The 17577-nt window shown below is 45.6% G+C and overlaps 25 non-coding genes across 25 annotated transcripts; 7 read left to right on the top strand and 18 right to left on the bottom strand.

Annotated features, from left to right (window-relative positions):
* Nucleotides 1-313: 313 nt before the first annotated feature.
* Nucleotides 314-386, bottom strand: trnav-cac (transfer RNA valine (anticodon CAC)). Its single transcript has one exon. It is a non-coding gene; the product is annotated as a tRNA-Val (tRNA).
* A 599-nt stretch (nucleotides 387-985) lies between these two features.
* trnav-aac (transfer RNA valine (anticodon AAC)) lies at nucleotides 986-1058 on the bottom strand. The gene has a single exon. It is a non-coding gene; the product is annotated as a tRNA-Val (tRNA).
* A 520-nt stretch (nucleotides 1059-1578) lies between these two features.
* Nucleotides 1579-1650, bottom strand: trnad-guc (transfer RNA aspartic acid (anticodon GUC)). The gene has a single exon. It is a non-coding gene; the product is annotated as a tRNA-Asp (tRNA).
* Nucleotides 1651-1808: 158 nt separating this feature from the next.
* Nucleotides 1809-1879, top strand: trnaq-cug (transfer RNA glutamine (anticodon CUG)). The gene has a single exon. It is a non-coding gene; the product is annotated as a tRNA-Gln (tRNA).
* A 465-nt stretch (nucleotides 1880-2344) lies between these two features.
* trnav-cac (transfer RNA valine (anticodon CAC)) lies at nucleotides 2345-2417 on the bottom strand. The gene has a single exon. It is a non-coding gene; the product is annotated as a tRNA-Val (tRNA).
* A 599-nt stretch (nucleotides 2418-3016) lies between these two features.
* On the bottom strand, nucleotides 3017-3088 carry trnav-aac (transfer RNA valine (anticodon AAC)). Its single transcript has one exon. It is a non-coding gene; the product is annotated as a tRNA-Val (tRNA).
* A 742-nt stretch (nucleotides 3089-3830) lies between these two features.
* trnaq-cug (transfer RNA glutamine (anticodon CUG)) lies at nucleotides 3831-3902 on the top strand. Its single transcript has one exon. It is a non-coding gene; the product is annotated as a tRNA-Gln (tRNA).
* A 1139-nt stretch (nucleotides 3903-5041) lies between these two features.
* Nucleotides 5042-5113, bottom strand: trnav-aac (transfer RNA valine (anticodon AAC)). The gene has a single exon. It is a non-coding gene; the product is annotated as a tRNA-Val (tRNA).
* Nucleotides 5114-5627: 514 nt separating this feature from the next.
* trnad-guc (transfer RNA aspartic acid (anticodon GUC)) lies at nucleotides 5628-5699 on the bottom strand. The gene has a single exon. It is a non-coding gene; the product is annotated as a tRNA-Asp (tRNA).
* A 158-nt stretch (nucleotides 5700-5857) lies between these two features.
* trnaq-cug (transfer RNA glutamine (anticodon CUG)) lies at nucleotides 5858-5929 on the top strand. The gene has a single exon. It is a non-coding gene; the product is annotated as a tRNA-Gln (tRNA).
* Nucleotides 5930-7057: 1128 nt separating this feature from the next.
* trnav-aac (transfer RNA valine (anticodon AAC)) lies at nucleotides 7058-7128 on the bottom strand. The gene has a single exon. It is a non-coding gene; the product is annotated as a tRNA-Val (tRNA).
* Nucleotides 7129-7642: 514 nt separating this feature from the next.
* On the bottom strand, nucleotides 7643-7714 carry trnad-guc (transfer RNA aspartic acid (anticodon GUC)). Its single transcript has one exon. It is a non-coding gene; the product is annotated as a tRNA-Asp (tRNA).
* A 157-nt stretch (nucleotides 7715-7871) lies between these two features.
* On the top strand, nucleotides 7872-7943 carry trnaq-cug (transfer RNA glutamine (anticodon CUG)). Its single transcript has one exon. It is a non-coding gene; the product is annotated as a tRNA-Gln (tRNA).
* Nucleotides 7944-8407: 464 nt separating this feature from the next.
* trnav-cac (transfer RNA valine (anticodon CAC)) lies at nucleotides 8408-8480 on the bottom strand. Its single transcript has one exon. It is a non-coding gene; the product is annotated as a tRNA-Val (tRNA).
* A 599-nt stretch (nucleotides 8481-9079) lies between these two features.
* Nucleotides 9080-9152, bottom strand: trnav-aac (transfer RNA valine (anticodon AAC)). The gene has a single exon. It is a non-coding gene; the product is annotated as a tRNA-Val (tRNA).
* A 512-nt stretch (nucleotides 9153-9664) lies between these two features.
* trnad-guc (transfer RNA aspartic acid (anticodon GUC)) lies at nucleotides 9665-9735 on the bottom strand. Its single transcript has one exon. It is a non-coding gene; the product is annotated as a tRNA-Asp (tRNA).
* Nucleotides 9736-9893: 158 nt separating this feature from the next.
* Nucleotides 9894-9965, top strand: trnaq-cug (transfer RNA glutamine (anticodon CUG)). The gene has a single exon. It is a non-coding gene; the product is annotated as a tRNA-Gln (tRNA).
* Nucleotides 9966-10431: 466 nt separating this feature from the next.
* On the bottom strand, nucleotides 10432-10504 carry trnav-cac (transfer RNA valine (anticodon CAC)). The gene has a single exon. It is a non-coding gene; the product is annotated as a tRNA-Val (tRNA).
* Nucleotides 10505-11105: 601 nt separating this feature from the next.
* Nucleotides 11106-11178, bottom strand: trnav-aac (transfer RNA valine (anticodon AAC)). The gene has a single exon. It is a non-coding gene; the product is annotated as a tRNA-Val (tRNA).
* A 520-nt stretch (nucleotides 11179-11698) lies between these two features.
* Nucleotides 11699-11769, bottom strand: trnad-guc (transfer RNA aspartic acid (anticodon GUC)). The gene has a single exon. It is a non-coding gene; the product is annotated as a tRNA-Asp (tRNA).
* A 159-nt stretch (nucleotides 11770-11928) lies between these two features.
* Nucleotides 11929-12000, top strand: trnaq-cug (transfer RNA glutamine (anticodon CUG)). The gene has a single exon. It is a non-coding gene; the product is annotated as a tRNA-Gln (tRNA).
* Nucleotides 12001-12467: 467 nt separating this feature from the next.
* Nucleotides 12468-12540, bottom strand: trnav-cac (transfer RNA valine (anticodon CAC)). The gene has a single exon. It is a non-coding gene; the product is annotated as a tRNA-Val (tRNA).
* Nucleotides 12541-13143: 603 nt separating this feature from the next.
* trnav-aac (transfer RNA valine (anticodon AAC)) lies at nucleotides 13144-13215 on the bottom strand. The gene has a single exon. It is a non-coding gene; the product is annotated as a tRNA-Val (tRNA).
* A 522-nt stretch (nucleotides 13216-13737) lies between these two features.
* trnad-guc (transfer RNA aspartic acid (anticodon GUC)) lies at nucleotides 13738-13809 on the bottom strand. Its single transcript has one exon. It is a non-coding gene; the product is annotated as a tRNA-Asp (tRNA).
* A 159-nt stretch (nucleotides 13810-13968) lies between these two features.
* On the top strand, nucleotides 13969-14040 carry trnaq-cug (transfer RNA glutamine (anticodon CUG)). The gene has a single exon. It is a non-coding gene; the product is annotated as a tRNA-Gln (tRNA).
* The last annotated feature ends 3537 nt before the right edge of the window (nucleotides 14041-17577 follow it).

Genomic DNA, 17577 nt, shown 5'->3' with positions numbered 1-17577 from the left:
CAAACCTCGCTCGTGCTCTTCTGCTGCACTTTCCGCTTCCTGCTGTATCTTTCATTGGCCACCTTGACTCAAGTCAACTTTTCCTCTTGCACTCTTCTCACTTCTAATCCTGTTGCCACCTCTGAAGGCCCCGATCTTCTTGTTGACAAGCTCTTTGATGTCCTTTGTTTGGCTAGCGCACAATCTACCGAAGACAAAACCAAGAGACTTATTTCTCAATAGGGATGCAAGTAAAAAGAGAAAACGCTGGACAAGCAGAGTTGTCTAAACAGTGAACATCAATTCCCTTGTGACCAAAGAAGCAAAAGACCCATGTTTCCGCCCGGTTTCGGACCGGGGACCTTTCGCGTGTGAGGCGAACGTGATAACCACTACACTACGGAAACCCCGCAGGCCTGTTTGTTTAGCTTTCCAATGTGTCTCACTGAGTAAGCTCGCAATCTGACAAATCTGGTGGCATGTTCCTATCATGGCCTTGAAGAAAAGGAGCCATTGAGAAGAGACAGACGCAGTCTAGCAAGGAGTCTGAACTGTAGTCTCGATGTTAGGCTCACTTAAACGTTTGACATTTAGGAGTTCACTAAAGCAAGCACAGCTCAACATGTGCTGCCCTAAGAACCCAGAACCTCTGGCAGCAGAACTGTTGCCTAAAGTGGCCATTGTTTCATTGCCTTGTGCATTGGCTGAAAATAGGCCCAAGTCCTGTGCAGGCCACCTAGAGCCACTCATTTCCAAGAGCTTAGTCTGTGCCTCCATCTTCAGGAAATATGGTGACGGAGATGTGTTGATTTGTGTGAATTCTGTTGAAATTTGGCCATAGAGAACTCTTAGCAAGACCAGCATCCAAAGGTTACAAATGTCAGAGGCCTGTACCAGATTTGAGTACTTTCTCTCGTCTGTGTCCCAAACAGCAGTAGAACCCCACAAGTTCAAGCAGTGCCTGCAGTCAGACACTTTTATATCAGGACGCATAAGCAAAGAAGCATGTTTCCGCCTGGTTTCGAACCAGGGACCTTTCGCGTGTTAGGCGAACGTGATAACCACTACACTACGGAAACGGCGCTGGCATACCTGTAGTCATTAAAGGAGCATTTTAATGCTTTCTTACATTTTTGGACTTTGATGACAGATCATGTAGGACTAGTGAGAAGGAGGGAACTCCCATTTGTGTCATTTTTCAAGCATTCCCCCACTTATGGCTAGATTGACAATGCAAATTGTGATCTGGAGATAGCATCTGTTCTCATGGAGCTGATCTTGTTGTTAACAAGCTCTTTGATGTCCTTTGTTTGGCAAGCACACAATCTACAGAAGACAAAACCAAGAGACTTATTTGTCAGTAGGGACGCAAGTAAAACAGAGGAAACGCTGGACAAGCAGAGTTCTCTTGGACTAGCAACTCTTCTCATGGGAGCTCTTTCCGAGAAGACCTTTTTGACTTGTGAGCGCACAGGTGGAATTCATGTTTCTTCAAGCCCATTATAGGACTAGATTATTAGATTGACTAGGATCTGGTGTGCGATTAACGTGTGCGTGGTCATTCCAGGTAAAAGGCTGCGCAGCGAAGGAGACTGCTCACTCCCCGTCGGGGAATCGAACCCCGGTCTTCCGCGTGACAGGCGGAGATACTGTCCACTATACTAACGAGGACCTCTGAAGGGCCACCGTGGTCACGTCAAGCTGGGATTCGCAGCAGGTATGACAGGTAAAATTTGGCTGGCCGTGTAGAAATCCCCATCAGTTTACCAGGAACTGCACTACTACACTTTATGCCTGTTTGACACAGAGCTTTTCTCTGCTTCAGGCAGGGTTCCATGTGTAATGGTTAGCACTCTGGACTCTGAATCCAGCGATCTGAGTTCAAGTCTCAGTGGAACCTCATTTGGCTTTCTAGCACTTTGCTCCACGGTACATTAGCATTAGCACACGCTAGCGTGAGAGTCTAGTCAGTTAAAGAGCAAGTTAGTGGCCCAGTAAATTCCACTCCTCTTGTGTTGGCTGATCTCATCTGCGCATGTCTTCATGCTGCACCAAACCTCGCTCGTGCTCGTCTGCTGCACTTTCCGCTTCCTGCTGTATCTTTCATTGGCCACCTTGACTCAAGTCAACTTTTCCTCTTGCACTCTTCTCACTTCTAATCCTGTTGCCACCTCTGAAGGCCCGATCTTCTTGTTGACAAGCTCTTTGATGTCCTTTGTTTGGCTAGCGCACAATCTACCGAAGACAAAACCAAGAGACTTATTTCTCAATAGGGATGCAAGTAAAAAAGAGAAAACGCTGGACAAGCAGAGTTGTCTAAACAGTGAACATCAATTCCCTTGTGACCAAAGAAGCAAAAGACCCATGTTTCCGCCCGGTTTCGGACCGGGGACCTTTCGCGTGTGAGGCGAACGTGATAACCACTACACTACGGAAACCCCGCAGGCCTGTTTGTTTAGCTTTCCAATGTGTCTCACTGAGTAAGCTCGCAATCTGACAAATCTGGTGGCATGTTCCTATCATGGCCTTGAAGAAAAGGAGCCATTGAGAAGAGACAGACGCAGTCTAGCAAGGAGTCTGAACTGTAGTCTCGATGTTAGGCTCACTTAAACGTTTGACATTTAGGAGTTCACTAAAGCAAGCACAGCTCAACATGTGCTGCCCTAAGAACCCAGAACCTCTGGCAGCAGAACTGTTGCCTAAAGTGGCCATTTGTTTCATTGCCTTGTGCATTGGCTGAAAATAGGCCCAAGTCCTGTGCAGGCCACCTAGAGCCACTCATTTCCAAGAGCTTAGTCTGTGCCTCCATCTTCAGGAAATATGGTGACGGGAGATGTGTTGATTTGTGTGAATTCTGTTGAAATTTGGGCCATAGAGAACTCTTAGCAAGCCAGCATCCAAAGTTACAAATGTCAGAGGCCTGTACCAGATTTGAGTACTTTCTCTCGTCTGTGTCCCAAACAGCAGTAGAACCCACAAGTTCAAGCAGTGCCTGCAGTCAGACACTTTTATATCAGGACGCATAAGCAAAGAAGCATGTTTCCGCCTGGTTCGAACCAGGGACCTTTCGCGTGTTAGGCGAACGTGATAACCACTACACTACGGAAACGGCGCTGCATACCCTGTAGTCATTAAAGGAGCATTTAATGCTTTCTTACATTTGTGGACTTTGATGACAGATCATGTAGGACTAGTGAGAAGGAGGGAATCCCATTTGTGTCATTTTCAAGCATTCCCCCACTTATGGCTAGATTGACAATGCAATTGTGATCTGGAGATAGCATCTGTTCTCATGGGAGCTGATCTTGTTGTTAACAAGCTCTTTGATGTCCTTTGTTTGGCAAGCACACAATCTACAGAAGACAAAACCAAGAGACTTATTTGTCAGTAGGGACGCAAGTAAAACAGAGGAAACGCTGGACAAGCAGAGTTCTCTTGGACTAGCAACTCTTCTCATGGAGCTCTTTCCGAGAAGACCTTTTTGACTTGTGAGCGCACAGGTGGAATTCATGTTTCTTCAAGCCCATTATAGGACTAGATTATTAGATTGACTAGGATCTGGTGTCGATTAACGTGTGCGTGGTCATTCCAGGTAAAAGGCGCGCAGCGAAGGAGACTGCTCACTCCCCGTCGGGGAATCGAACCCCGGTCTTCCGCGTGACAGCGGAGATACTGTCCCACTATACTAACGAGGACCTCTGAAGGGCCACCGTGGTCACGTCAAGCTGGGATTCGCAGCAGGTATGACAGGTAAAATTTGGCTGGCCGTGTAGAATCCCCATCAGTTTACCAGAACTGCACTACTACACTTTTATGCCTGTTTGACACAGAGCTTTTCTCTGCTTCAGCAGGGTTCCATGGTGTAATGGTTAGCACTCTGGACTCTGAATCCAGCGATCTGAGTTCAAGTCTCAGTGGAACCTCATTTGGCTTTCTAGCACTTTGCTCCACGGGTACATTAGCATTAGCACACGCTAGCGTGGAGTCTAGTCAGTTAAAGAGCAAGTTAGTGGCCCAGTAAATTCCACTCCTCTTGTGTTGGCTGATCTCATCTGCGCATGTCTTCATGCTGCACCAAACCTCGCTCGTGCTCGTCTGCTGCACTTTCCGCTTCCTGCTGTATCTTTCATTGGCCACCTTGACTCAAGTCAACTTTTCCTCTTGCACTCTTCTCACTTCTAATCCTGTTGCCACCTCTGAAGCCCCGATCTTCTTGTTGACAAGCTCTTTGATGTCCTTTGTTTGGCTAGCGCACAATCTACCGAAGACAAAACCAAGAGACTTATTTCTCAATAGGAAACAGCAGTAAAAAAGAGAAAACGCTGGACAAGCAGAGTTGTCTAAACAGTGAACATCAATTCCCTTGTGACCAAAGAAGCAAAGACCCATGTTTCCGCCCGGTTTCGGACCGGGGACCTTTCGCGTGTAGGCGAACGTGATAACCACTACACTACGGAAACCCCGCAGGCCTGTTTGTTTAGCTTTCCAATGTGTCTCACTGAGTAAGCTCGCAATCTGACAAAATCTGGTGGCATGTTCCTATCATGGCCTTGAAGAAAAGGAGCCATTGAGAAGAGACAGACGCAGTCTAGCAAGGAGTCTGAACTGTAGTCTCGATGTTAGGCTCACTTAAACGTTTGACATTTAGGAGTTCACTAAAGCAAGCACAGCTCAACATGTGCTGCCCTAAGAACCCCAGAACCTCTGGCAGCAGAACTGTTGCCTAAAGTGGCCATTTGTTTCATTGCCTTGTGCATTGGCTGAAATAGGCCCAAGTCCTGTGCAGGCCACCTAGAGCCACTCATTTCCAAGAGCTTAGTCTGTGCCTCCATCTTCAGGAAATATGGTGACGGGAGATGTGTTGATTTGTGTGAATTCTGTTGAAATTTGGGCCATAGAGAACTCTTAGCAAGACCAGCATCCAAAGGTTACAAATGTCAGAGGCCTGTACCAGATTGAGTACTTTCTCTCGTCTGTGTCCCAAACAGCAGTAGAACCCCACAAGTTCAAGCAGTGCCTGCAGTCAGACACTTTTATATCAGGACGCATAAGCAAAGAAGCATGTTTCCGCCTGGTTTCGAACCAGGACCTTTCGCGTGTTAGGCGAACGTGATAACCACTACACTACGGAAACGGCGCTGGCATACCCTGTAGTCATTAAAGGAGCATTTTATGCTTTCTTACATTTGGACTTTGATGACAGATCATGTAGGACTAGTGAGAAGGAGGGAACTCCCATTTGTGTCATTTTTCAAGCATTCCCCACTTATGGCTAGATTGACAATGCAAATTGTGATCTGGAGATAGCATCTGTTCTCATGGGAGCTGATCTTGTGTTAACAAGCTCTTTGATGTCCTTTGTTTGGCAAGCACACAATCTACAGAAGACAAAACCAAGAGACTTATTTGTCAGTAGGGACGCAAGTAAAACAGAGGAAACGCTGGACAAGCAGATTCTCTTGGACTAGCAACTCTTCTCATGGGAGCTCTTCGAGAAGACCTTTTTGACTTGTGAGCGCACAGGTGGAATTCATGTTTCTTCAAGCCCATTATAGGACTAGATTATTAGATTGACTAGGATCTGGTGTGCGATTAACGTGTGCGTGGTCATTCCAGGTAAAAGGCTGCGCAGCGAAGGAGACTGCTCACTCCCCGTCGGGGAATCAAACCCCGGTCTTCCGCGTGACAGGCGGAGATACTGTCCACTATACTAACGAGGACCTCTGAAGGGCCACCGTGGTCACGTCAAGCTGGGATTCGCAGCAGGTATGACAGGTAAAATTTGGCTGGCCGTGTAGAAATCCCCATCAGTTTCCAGGAACTGCACTACTACACTTTTATGCCTGTTTGACACAGAGCTTTTCTCTGCTTCAGGCAGGGTTCCATGGTGTAATGGTTAGCACTCTGGACTCTGAATCCAGCGATCTGAGTTCAAGTCTTAGTGGAACCTCATTTGGCTTTCTAGCACTTTGCTCCACGGGTACATTAGCATAGCACACGCTAGCGTGAGAGTCTAGTCAGTTAAAGAGCAAGTTAGTGGCCCAGTAAATTCCACTCCTCTTGTGTTGGCTGATCTCATCTGCGCATGGTCTTCATGCTGCACCAAACCTCGCTCGTGCTCGTCTGCTGCACTTTCCGCTTCCTGCTGTATCTTTCATTGGCCACCTTGACTCAAGTCAACTTTTCCTCTTGCACTCTTCTCACTTCTAATCCTGTTGCCACCTCTGAAGCCCCGATCTTCTTGTTGACAAGCTCTTTGATGTCCTTTGTTTGGCTAGCGCACAATCTACCGAAGACAAACCAAGAGACTTATTTCTCAATAGGGATGCAAGTAAAAAAGAGAAAACGCTGGACAAGCAGAGTTGTCTAAACAGTGAACATCAATTCCCTTGTGACCAAAGAAGCAAAAGACCCATGTTTCCGCCCGGTTTCGGACCGGGACCTTTCGCGTGTGAGCGAACGTGATAACCACTACACTACGGAAACCCCGCAGGCCTGTTTGTTTAGCTTTCCAATGTGTCTCACTGAGTAAGCTCGCAATCTGACAATCTGTGCATGTTCCTATCATGGCCTTGAAGAAAGGAGCCATTGAGAAGAGACAGACGCAGTCTAGCAAGGAGTCTGAACTGTAGTCTCGATGTTAGGCTCACTTAAACGTTTTGACATTTAGGAGTTCACTAAAGCAAGCACAGCTCACATGTGCTGCCCTAAGAACCCCAGAACCTCTGGCAGCAGAACTGTTGCCTAAAGTGGCCATTTGTTTCATGCCTTGTGCATTGGCTGAAAATAGGCCCAAGTCCTGTGCAGGCCACCTAGAGCCACTCATTTCCAGAGCTTAGTCTGTGCCTCCATCTTCAGGAAATATGGTGACGGAGATGTGTTGATTTGTGTGAATTCTGTTGAAATTTGGGCCATAGCGAACTCTTAGCAAGCCAGCATCCAAAGGTTACAAATGTCAGAGGCCTGTACCAGATTTGGTACTTCTCTCGTCTGTGTCCCAAACAGCAGTAGAACCCCACAAGTTCAAGCAGTGCTGCAGTCAGACACTTTTATATCAGGACGCATAAGCAAAGAAGCATGTTTCCGCCTGGTTTCGAACCAGGACCTTTCGCGTGTTAGGCGAACGTGATAACCACTACACTACGGAACGGCGCTGGCATACCCTGTAGTCATTAAAGGAGCATTTTAATGCTTTCTACATTTGTGGACTTGATGACAGATCATGTAGGACTAGTGAGAAGGAGGGAACTCCCATTTGTGTCATTTTTCAAGCATTCCCCCACTTATGGCTAGATTGACAATGCAAATTGTGATCTGGAGATAGCATCTGTTCTCATGGAGCTGATCTTGTTGTTAACAAGCTCTTTGATGTCCTTTGTTTGGCAAGCACACAATCTACAGAAGACAAACCAAGAGACTTATTTGTCAGTAGGGACGCAAGTAAAACAGAGGAAACGCTGGACAAGCAGAGTTCTCTTGGACTAGCAACTCTTCTCATGGGAGCTCTTTCCGAGAAGACCTTTTTGACTTGTGAGCGCACAGGTGGAATTCATGTTCTTCAAGCCATTATAGGACTAGATTATTAGATTGACTAGGATCTGGTGTGCGATTAACGTGTGCGTGGTCATTCCAGGTAAAAGCTGCGCAGCGAAGAGACTGCTCACTCCCCGTCGGGGAATCGAACCCCGGTCTTCCGCGTGACAGGCGGAGATACTGTCCACTATACTAACGAGGACCTCTGAAGGCCACCGTGGTCACGTCAAGCTGGGATTCGCAGCAGGTATGACAGGTAAAATTTGGCTGGCCGTGTAGAAATCCCCATCAGTTTACCAGGAACTGCACTACTACACTTTATGCCTGTTTGACACAGAGCTTTTCTCTGCTTCAGGCAGGGTTCCATGGTGTAATGGTTAGCACTCTGGACTCTGAATCCAGCGATCTGAGTTCAAGTCTTAGTGGAACCTCATTGGCTTTCTAGCACTTTGCTCCACGGGTACATTAGCATTAGCACACGCTAGCGTGAGAGTCTAGTCAGTTAAAGAGCAAGTTAGTGGCCCAGTAAATTCCACTCCTCTTGGTTGGCTGATCTCATCTGCGCATGGTCTTCATGCTGCACCAAACCTCGCTCGTGCTCGTCTGCTGCACTTTCCGCTTCCTGCTGTATCTTTCATTGGCCACCTTGACTCAAGTCAACTTTTCCTCTTGCACTCTTCTCACTTCTAATCCTGTTGCCACCTCTGAAGGCCCCGATCTTCTTGTTGACAAGCTCTTTGATGTCCTTTGTTTGGCTAGCGCACAATCTACCGAAGACAAAACCAAGAGACTTATTTCTCAATAGGGATGCAAGTAAAAAAGAAAACGCTGGACAAGCAGAGTTGTCTAAACAGTGAACATCAATTCCCTTGTGACCAAAGAAGCAAAAGACCCATGTTTCCGCCCGGTTTCGGACCGGGGACCTTTCGCGTGTGAGGCGAACGTGATAACCACTACACTACGGAAACCCCGCAGGCCTGTTTGTTTAGCTTTCCAATGTGTCTCACTGAGTAAGCTCGCAATCTGACAAATCTGGTGGCATGTTCCTATCATGGCCTTGAAGAAAAGGAGCCATTGAGAAGAGACAGACGCAGTCTAGCAAGGAGTCTGAACTGTAGTCTCGATGTTAGGCTCACTTAACGTTTGACATTTAGGAGTTCACTAAAGCAAGCACAGCTCAACATGTGCTGCCCTAAGAACCCCAGAACCTCTGGCAGCAGAACTGTTGCCTAAAGTGGCCATTTGTTTCATTGCCTTGTGCATTGGCTGAAAATAGGCCCAAGTCCTGTGCAGGCCACCTAGAGCCACTCATTTCCAAGAGCTTAGTCTGTGCCTCCATCTTCAGGAAATATGGTGACGGGAGATGTGTTGATTGTGTGAATTGTGTTGAAATTTGGCCATAGCGAACTCTTAGCAAGACCAGCATCCAAGGTTACAAATGTCAGAGGCCTGTACCAGATTTGAGTACTTTCTCTCGTCTGTGTCCCAAACAGCAGTAGAACCCCACAAGTTCAAGCAGTGCCTGCAGTCAGACACTTTTATATCAGGACGCATAAGCAAAGAAGCATGTTTCCGCCTGGTTTCGAACCAGGGACCTTTCGCGTGTTAGGCGAACGTGATAACCACTACACTACGGAAACGGCGCTGGCATACCTGTAGTCATTAAGGAGCATTTTAATGCTTTCTTACATTTGTGGACTTTGATGACAGATCATGTAGGACTAGTGAGAAGGAGGAACTCCCATTTGTGTCATTTTTCAAGCATTCCCCACTTATGGCTAGATTGACAATGCAAATTGTGATCTGAGATAGCATCTGTTCTCATGGAGCTGATCTTGTGTTAACAAGCTCTTTGATGTCCTTTGTTTGGCAAGCACACAATCTACAGAAGACAAAACCAAGAGACTTATTTGTCAGTAGGGACGCAAGTAAACAGAGGAAACGCTGGACAAGCAGAGTTCTCTTGGACTAGCAACTCTTCTCATGGGAGCTCTTTCCGAGAAGACCTTTTTGACTTGTGAGCGCACAGGTGGAATCATGTTTCTTCAAGCCCATTATAGGACTAGATTATTAGATTGACTAGGATCTGGTGTGCGATTAACGTGTGCGTGGTCATTCCAGGTAAAAGGTGCGCAGCGAAGGAGACTGCTCACTCCCGTCGGGGAATCGAACCCCGGTCTTCCGCGTGACAGGCGGAGATACTGTCCACTATACTAACGAGGACCTCTGAAGGGCCACCGTGGTCACGTCAAGCTGGGATTCGCAGCAGGTATGACAGGTAAAATTTGGCTGGCCGTGTAGAAATCCCATCAGTTTACCAGGAACTGCACTACTACACTTTTATGCCTGTTTGACACAGAGCTTTTCTCTGCTTCAGGCAGGGTTCCATGGTGTAATGGTTAGCACTCTGGACTCTGAATCCAGCGATCTGAGTTCAAGTCTTAGTGGAACCTCATTTGGCTTTCTAGCACTTTGCTCCACGGGTACATTAGCATTAGCACACGCTAGCGTGAGAGTCTAGTCAGTTAAAGAGCAAGTTAGTGGCCCAGTAAATTCCACTCCTCTTGTGTTGGCTGATCTCATCTGCGCATGTCTTCATGCTGCACCAAACCTCGCTCGTGCTCGTCTGCTGCACTTTCCGCTTCCTGCTGTATCTTTCATTGGCCACCTTGACTCAAGTCAACTTTTCCTCTTGCACTCTTCTCACTTCTAATCCTGTTGCCACCTCTGAAGGCCCCGATCTTCTTGTTGACAAGCTCTTTGATGTCCTTTGTTTGGCTAGCGCACAATCTACCGAAGACAAAACCAAGAGACTTATTTCTCAATAGGGATGCAAGTAAAAAAGAGAAACGCTGGACAAGCAGAGTTGTCTAAACAGTGAACATCAATTCCCTTGTGACCAAAGAAGCAAAAGACCCATGTTTCCGCCCGGTTTCGGACCGGGGACCTTTCGCGTGTGAGGCGAACGTGATAACCACTACACTACGGAAACCCCGCAGGCCTGTTTGTTTAGCTTTCCAATGTGTCTCACTGAGTAAGCTCGCAATCTGACAAATCTGGTGGCATGTTCCTATCATGGCCTTGAAGAAAAGGAGCCATGAGAAGAGACAGACGCAGTCTAGCAAGGAGTCTGAACTGTAGTCTCGATGTTAGGCTCACTTAAACGTTTGACATTTAGGAGTTCACTAAAGCAAGCACAGCTCAACATGTGCTGCCCTAAGAACCCCAGAACCTCTGGCAGCAGAACTGTTGCCTAAAGTGGCCATTTGTTTCATTGCCTTGTGCATTGGCTGAAAATAGGCCCAAGTCCTGTGCAGGCCACCTAGAGCCACTCATTTCCAAGAGCTTAGTCTGTGCCTCCATCTTCAGGAAATATGGTGACGGAGATGTGTTGATTTGTGTGAATTGTGTTGAAATTTGGGCCATAGCGAACTCTTAGCAAGACCAGCATCCAAAGGTTACAAATGTCAGAGGCCTGTACCAGATTTGAGTACTTTCTCTCGTCTGTGTCCCAAACAGCAGTAGAACCCCACAAGTTCAAGCAGTGCCTGCAGTCAGACACTTTTATATCAGGACGCATAAGCAAAGAAGCATGTTTCCGCCTGGTTTCGAACCAGGGACCTTTCGCGTGTTAGGCGAACGTGATAACCACTACACTACGGAAACGGCGCTGGCATACCCTGTAGTCATTAAAGGAGCATTTTAATGCTTTCTTACATTTGTGGACTTGATGACAGATCATGTAGGACTAGTGAGAAGGAGGGAACTCCCATTTGTGTCATTTTTCAAGCATTCCCCCACTTATGGCTAGATTGACAATGCAAATTGTGATCTGGAGATAGCATCTGTTCTCATGGGAGCTGATCTTGTTGTTAACAAGCTCTTTGATGTCCTTTGTTTGGCAAGCACACAATCTACAGAAGACAAAACCAAGAGACTTATTTGTCAGTAGGGACGCAAGTAAAACAGAGGAAACGCTGGACAAGCAGAGTTCTCTTGGACTAGCAACTCTTCTCATGGGAGCTCTTTCCGAGAAGACCTTTTTGACTTGTGAGCGCACAGGTGGAATTCATGTTTCTTCAAGCCCATTATAGGACTAGATTATTAGATTGACTAGGATCTGGTGTGCGATTAACGTGTGCGTGGTCATTCCAGGTAAAGGCTGCGCAGCGAAGGAGACTGCTCACTCCCCGTCGGGAATCGAACCCCGGTCTTCCGCGTGACAGGCGGAGATACTGTCCACTATACTAACGAGGACCTCTGAAGGGCCACCGTGGTCACGTCAAGCTGGGATTCGCAGCAGGTATGACAGGTAAAATTTGGCTGGCCGTGTAGAAATCCCCATCAGTTTACCAGGAACTGCACTACTACACTTTTATGCCTGTTTGACACAGAGCTTTTCTCTGCTTCAGGCAGGGTTCCATGGTGTAATGGTTAGCACTCTGGACTCTGAATCCAGCGATCTGAGTTCAAGTCTCAGTGGAACCTCATTTGGCTTTCTAGCACTTTGCTCCACGGGTACATTAGCATTAGCACACGCTAGCGTGAGAGTCTAGTCAGTTAAAGAGCAAGTTAGTGGCCCAGTAAATTCCACTCCTCTTGTGTTGGCTGATCTCATCTGCGCATGGTCTTCATGCTGCACCAAACCTCGCTCGTGCTCGTCTGCTGCACTTTCCGCTTCCTGCTGTATCTTTCATTGGCCACCTTGACTCAAGTCAACTTTTCCTCTTGCACTCTTCTCACTTCTAATCCTGTTGCCACCTCTGAAGGCCCCGATCTTCTTGTTGACAAGCTCTTTGATGTCCTTTGTTTGGCTAGCGCACAATCTACCGAAGACAAAACCAAGAGACTTATTTCTCAATAGGGATGCAAGTAAAAAGAGAAAACGCTGGACAAGCAGAGTTGTCTAAACAGTGAACATCAATTCCCTTGTGACCAAAGAAGCAAAAGACCCATGTTTCCGCCCGGTTTCGGACCGGGGACCTTTCGCGTGTGAGACGAACGTGATAACCACTACACTACGGAAACCCCGCAGGCCTGTTTGTTTAGCTTTCCAATGTGTCTCACTGAGTAAGCTCGCAATCTGACAAATCTGGTGGCATGTTCCTATCATGGCCTTGAAGAAAAGGAGCCATTGAGAAGAGACAGACGCAGTCTAGCAAGGAGTCTGAACTGTAGTCTCGATGTTAGGCTCACTTAAACGTTTGACATTTAGGAGTTCACTAAAGCAAGCACAGCTCAACATGTGCTGCCCTAAGAACCCCAGAACCTCTGGCAGCAGAACTGTTGCCTAAAGTGGCCATTTGTTTCATTGCCTTGTGCATTGGCTGAAAATAGGCCCAAGTCCTGTGCAGGCCACCTAGAGCCACTCATTTCCAAGAGCGTAGTCTGTGCCTCCATCTTCAGGAAATATGGTGACGGGAGATGTGTTGATTTGTGTGAATTCTGTTGAAATTTGGGCCATAGAGAACTCTTAGCAAGACCAGCATCCAAAGGTTACAAATGTCAGAGGCCTGTACCAGATTTGAGTACTTTCTCTCGTCTGTGTCCCAAACAGCAGTAGAACCCCACAAGTTCAAGCAGTGCCTGCAGTCAGACACTTTTATATCAGGACGCATAAGCAAAGAAGCATGTTTCCGCCTGGTTTCGAACCAGGACCTTTCGCGTGTTAGGCGAACGTGATAACCACTACACTACGGAAACGGCGCTGGCATACTCTGTAGTCATTAAAGGAGCATTTTAATGCTTTCTTACATTTGTGGACTTTGATGACAGATCATGTAGGACTAGTGAGAAGGAGGGAACTCCCATTTGTGTCATTTTTCAAGCATTCCCCCACTTATGGCTAGATTGACAATGCAAATTGTGATCTGGAGATAGCATCTGTTCTCATGGGAGCTGATCTTGTTGTTAACAAGCTCTTTGATGTCCTTTGTTTGGCAAGCACACAATCTACAGAAGACAAAACCAAGAGACTTATTTGTCAGTAGGGACGCAAGTAAAACAGAGGAAACGCTGGACAAGCAGAGTTCTCTTGGACTAGCAACTCTTCTCATGGGAGCTCTTTCCGAGAAGACCTTTTTGACTTGTGAGCGCACAGGTGGAATTCATGTTTCTTCAAGCCCATTATAGGACTAGATTATTAGATTGACTAGGATCTGGTGTGCGATTAACGTGTGCGTGGTCATTCCAGGTAAAAGGCTGTGCAGCGAAGGAGACTGCTCACTCCCCGTCGGGGAATCAAACCCCGGTCTTCCGCGTGACAGGCGGAGATACTGTCCACTATACTAACGAGGACCTCTGAAGGGCCACCGTGGTCACGTCAAGCTGGGATTCGCAGCAGGTATGACAGGTAAAATTTGGCTGGCCGTGTAGAAATCCCCATCAGTTTACCAGGAACTGCACTACTACACTTTTATGCCTGTTTGACACAGAGCTTTTCTCTGCTTCAGGCAGGGTTCCATGGTGTAATGGTTAGCACTCTGGACTCTGAATCCAGCGATCTGAGTTCAAGTCTCAGTGGAACCTCATTTGGCTTTCTAGCACTTTGCTCCACGGGTACATTAGCATTAGCACACGCTAGCGTGAGAGTCTAGTCAGTTAAAGAGCAAGTTAGTGGCCCAGTAAATTCCACTCCTCTTGTGTTGGCTGATCTCATCTGCGCATGGTCTTCATGCTGCACCAAACCTCGCTCGTGCTCGTCTGCTGCACTTTCCGCTTCCTGCTGTATCTTTCATTGCCCAGATAGCAAGATGACATTGAATCTATGTTGATTTTTCATCCGAACCGTCGTATATGGTCGGGGTTGAAATGCCAATGTTGTAACAACATTGAAATACTGTGGTAAACCGACGGTCTTACTATAGAGACGTTGTAACGATGTTGATTCACCGTTGTTTTTTGTCATTGATATTTGATCTATTTGTAGTCGACCAGGTGACAACAACAACGTCGAGAAAACGTCTATTTATAGTTGACGATCATTCGGCTCCGGTCACCATCAAAAACCATCGATTTGTAGTTGAGCATTAAATTGCACTGCAACTGATCGGGTATAAAGTACCAGAGAAAGTAGATTTATTGTTCATTTGTTATCGGTGACTTGGTCTAGTTCACCAGCTTTAAAAAATCATGTCTACGTGCAATTTATGTATAGTTGACCGGGAAATTAAAGCAGCGATCACTTGGACTATTCCGCAGCACCCCTCTCACATTGGTACATCCCCCCAGGTATTCATTGTCTTCTACAGTAGAGCAGGACATTTGATTTACTCTGAGCGGAATTGACCGGAGAAGGCATCAGTTCATGCACTGCACTGGCCTGCACCACGATTAGTATAAGGTAAGAATGAATGATTTTTTTTTCCTACTCGTTATTTCCATGTTTGCATTTGAATAACAGTAAAAAACTCGTTAATGTTGTACATTAACAAGTTTTTTACTGTTATTTACGAGCCCGAAATTGTGTCTACTTCTTACAATCCGGCAACAAATAAACTGCACTGCGAACAAAGTATATCACAAAGAAAACATTTTCGTTTCATAATTTCTTCGTTATATTCCCTTACAAAGCTAGCTTTAACGCTTCGAGTTTTCCTTTGTTCTTGCCGTGGCCTCGGCGCTTGACCCAGACTTTCGCTCTGTAGTTGCTTAGTACTACAAAAATTCTAAATCTGTGATATATGATTGATAAACGTAAAGTTAACTGTATAAACGTGTTCAATGACTTTGTTACTTTTGATGATTGGAGAGCACTCGTTTCAATTCGCACACGAAAACTTTAGACTCAGTTTGAATGCCCACGTGACTGTACGTTGCACGCTGACCTAACTTTACGTTGCACGCGTACATGACTTTCCGTTTGTGCCTTGTATAATGAATAAGGCTACGTCCACACGTACCAGCGTATTTTTGAAAACGCTGATTTTTCTATGCGTTTGCACCTTTTGTCCACACGTAATGTATGTCTGGCCGTACATTGTGTTTGTATTTCCAGGCACATTTCACGAAGCAGAACGCAGTCTTCAGAGATATCCACGTGAACGCTGTGATACGTCTGACCTTCAGTCCGAAGAAGAAACCCAGACCCGTCTTAAAAGAAAGCACAAGTAAAACCCTTTTATTCACAAACATATCTTTGATTGTTAAGAATTTATGATCTTGTCTTTTATACATATCTGTGGTGCTTGCATACTGCAATATCACCACATAATATAGTCCAAAAGTGGAAGTTTGTAAACTTTTTAAAAATGCAAAGTCATGTACACTTGTGCACTTCAAAATCCTTCTCTGTTTCCTGTGTGTGTTGTTAGAAATCAAACTAACTTTAGGAAACAATATGCCAAAAGCATATTTACAATTACTTAAGACCGTTTTTAATTTCTTTTCTTTAGACCAAATCCCCTGTACACATATACGGACTCAGAGGATGAGCAGCCTACAAAAAAACGGTTTCCCCAGGCCCCTCGAGTGAAAATACCAGTAATAAAATACTGTCTAGTGTCTGTGTACATATCTGTGTCTGACACGAGGAAACTTTTTTGACAAGTTGTCTGTATTCTTAAATACTTAAAAAATTATCTTTTTCTAAACAGCCCTCATCACTCCAGTCTGCCCCCAGCCCACTGATAGCAACCATCATAATGCCCACCCAGCTTCCGGCACCTTTCGCCACTCCGGCACAAACCGACACAGCTTTGCGATCTCGCCAGCATGCAGTCTGATGTCTTCCCTATAGATGGTATGCTTTTAAAAAGCTTTAAAGCTGCATCACAATGTCATTGTACTCTTATCTAAAAAAAAAAAAACCCAATTTATACTCCTGAATGTCATCTTGTTGTGATTTTTTTTTTTCTGTAGATTCCAGAGACTCTGTGAGCCACTATTACAAGGCAAGTTTGAAAATCTTGGAATTTCACAGTTTACATGGTATAACAAATATATGTGACAGGCAAAACTAGTAAACACTTTTAGCAGTTACAAGAACTAACAAATGAATATCCAACAAAAGGGAATAGAAATACATTGTACTGCCAATACTTTGGTTTATTCTTTGTATGACTTGAAAATCAGGCTTTAGGAAAACTAAATGACATGTTTCTATCATCAATTACATGAAGTAAACACACAAGCACTTGCATACACATTTAAGACATGAGACACGCTAATTCCATCTTAAAATGTGTCTATAGGTGAGACGCTTTGCGTTGATTGGTGCTGCTGGACCACACTGGAGGTGCGAGTCCGCCGTGTAATGGTTTATGCCATTACAAAGGAGCTGGCCTCTGTACTCAACTGGGCAGGGAAAAAAACCAAGGACCAGACAAAGCAAAAAGGGCATTTAAAGAGACAGCGCTGTGCAGATGCATATTTGGTAAGTTTTAACTGTTTATTGTAGTTTTATGAGCCTAAAGTGAACAATAAAGGGATCAATTGATGTGCTGGGTGCGTTTCACATTTCCTATGTTTTTTTGCTATATTACTTTGTCTTTCTTAATAACAAGACTTTCATGTCCGGTTAATCTGGAGATGGAGTCTTTGGTCTTCGCTTGTTTTGTCCTCGGGTTGTACACTTTGTACAGCCCGAGGACCCCATGTTTTCTTTTTCTTTTTTTTTAAAGGATACACGGCACACCATGCTAAGACATATCACATTTTCAGCTTATAGCTCTTTGGGAATCAAATGCGGCAGTTTGCTGATTTCCGCCTGGTGACTTTCATGTTTATCAGCCTAGGAGTTTACATACTTTCTCCCTGCTGAAGACAATTAACAAGAGCTTATTCATGTGCTCTAATTCCCTTTTTTTTGTCTTTGTTTTTTTGTGTGTGTGTGTCTATTTTTGTCCTAGATGGCCTGGCGCAGCAGGTAGGGGCGAACTCTATGTCTGAGTTGGTCTTTGCTCAAGCAGTCCAGAAATGGCTCAGATATGCTCCAGATCGTACGGGTGGCGCGCAGGACGCACATCATCCATCCCCATCCCGGAGTAAATAATAAAAAGTGACGTGAAACATAGAATGTAAATAGGAAACTTTGTCTTTTAATAAAGTATTTTGCAAATGATACAT

This window comes from Oreochromis niloticus, unplaced genomic scaffold, assembly GCF_001858045.2.
Source record: "Oreochromis niloticus isolate F11D_XX unplaced genomic scaffold, O_niloticus_UMD_NMBU tig00003027_pilon, whole genome shotgun sequence".
In the NCBI taxonomy this organism is placed as follows: Eukaryota; Metazoa; Chordata; class Actinopteri; order Cichliformes; family Cichlidae; genus Oreochromis; species Oreochromis niloticus.
Note: the sequence above shows the minus strand (reverse complement) of the source record. Positions and strands in the feature narration are given on the sequence as shown.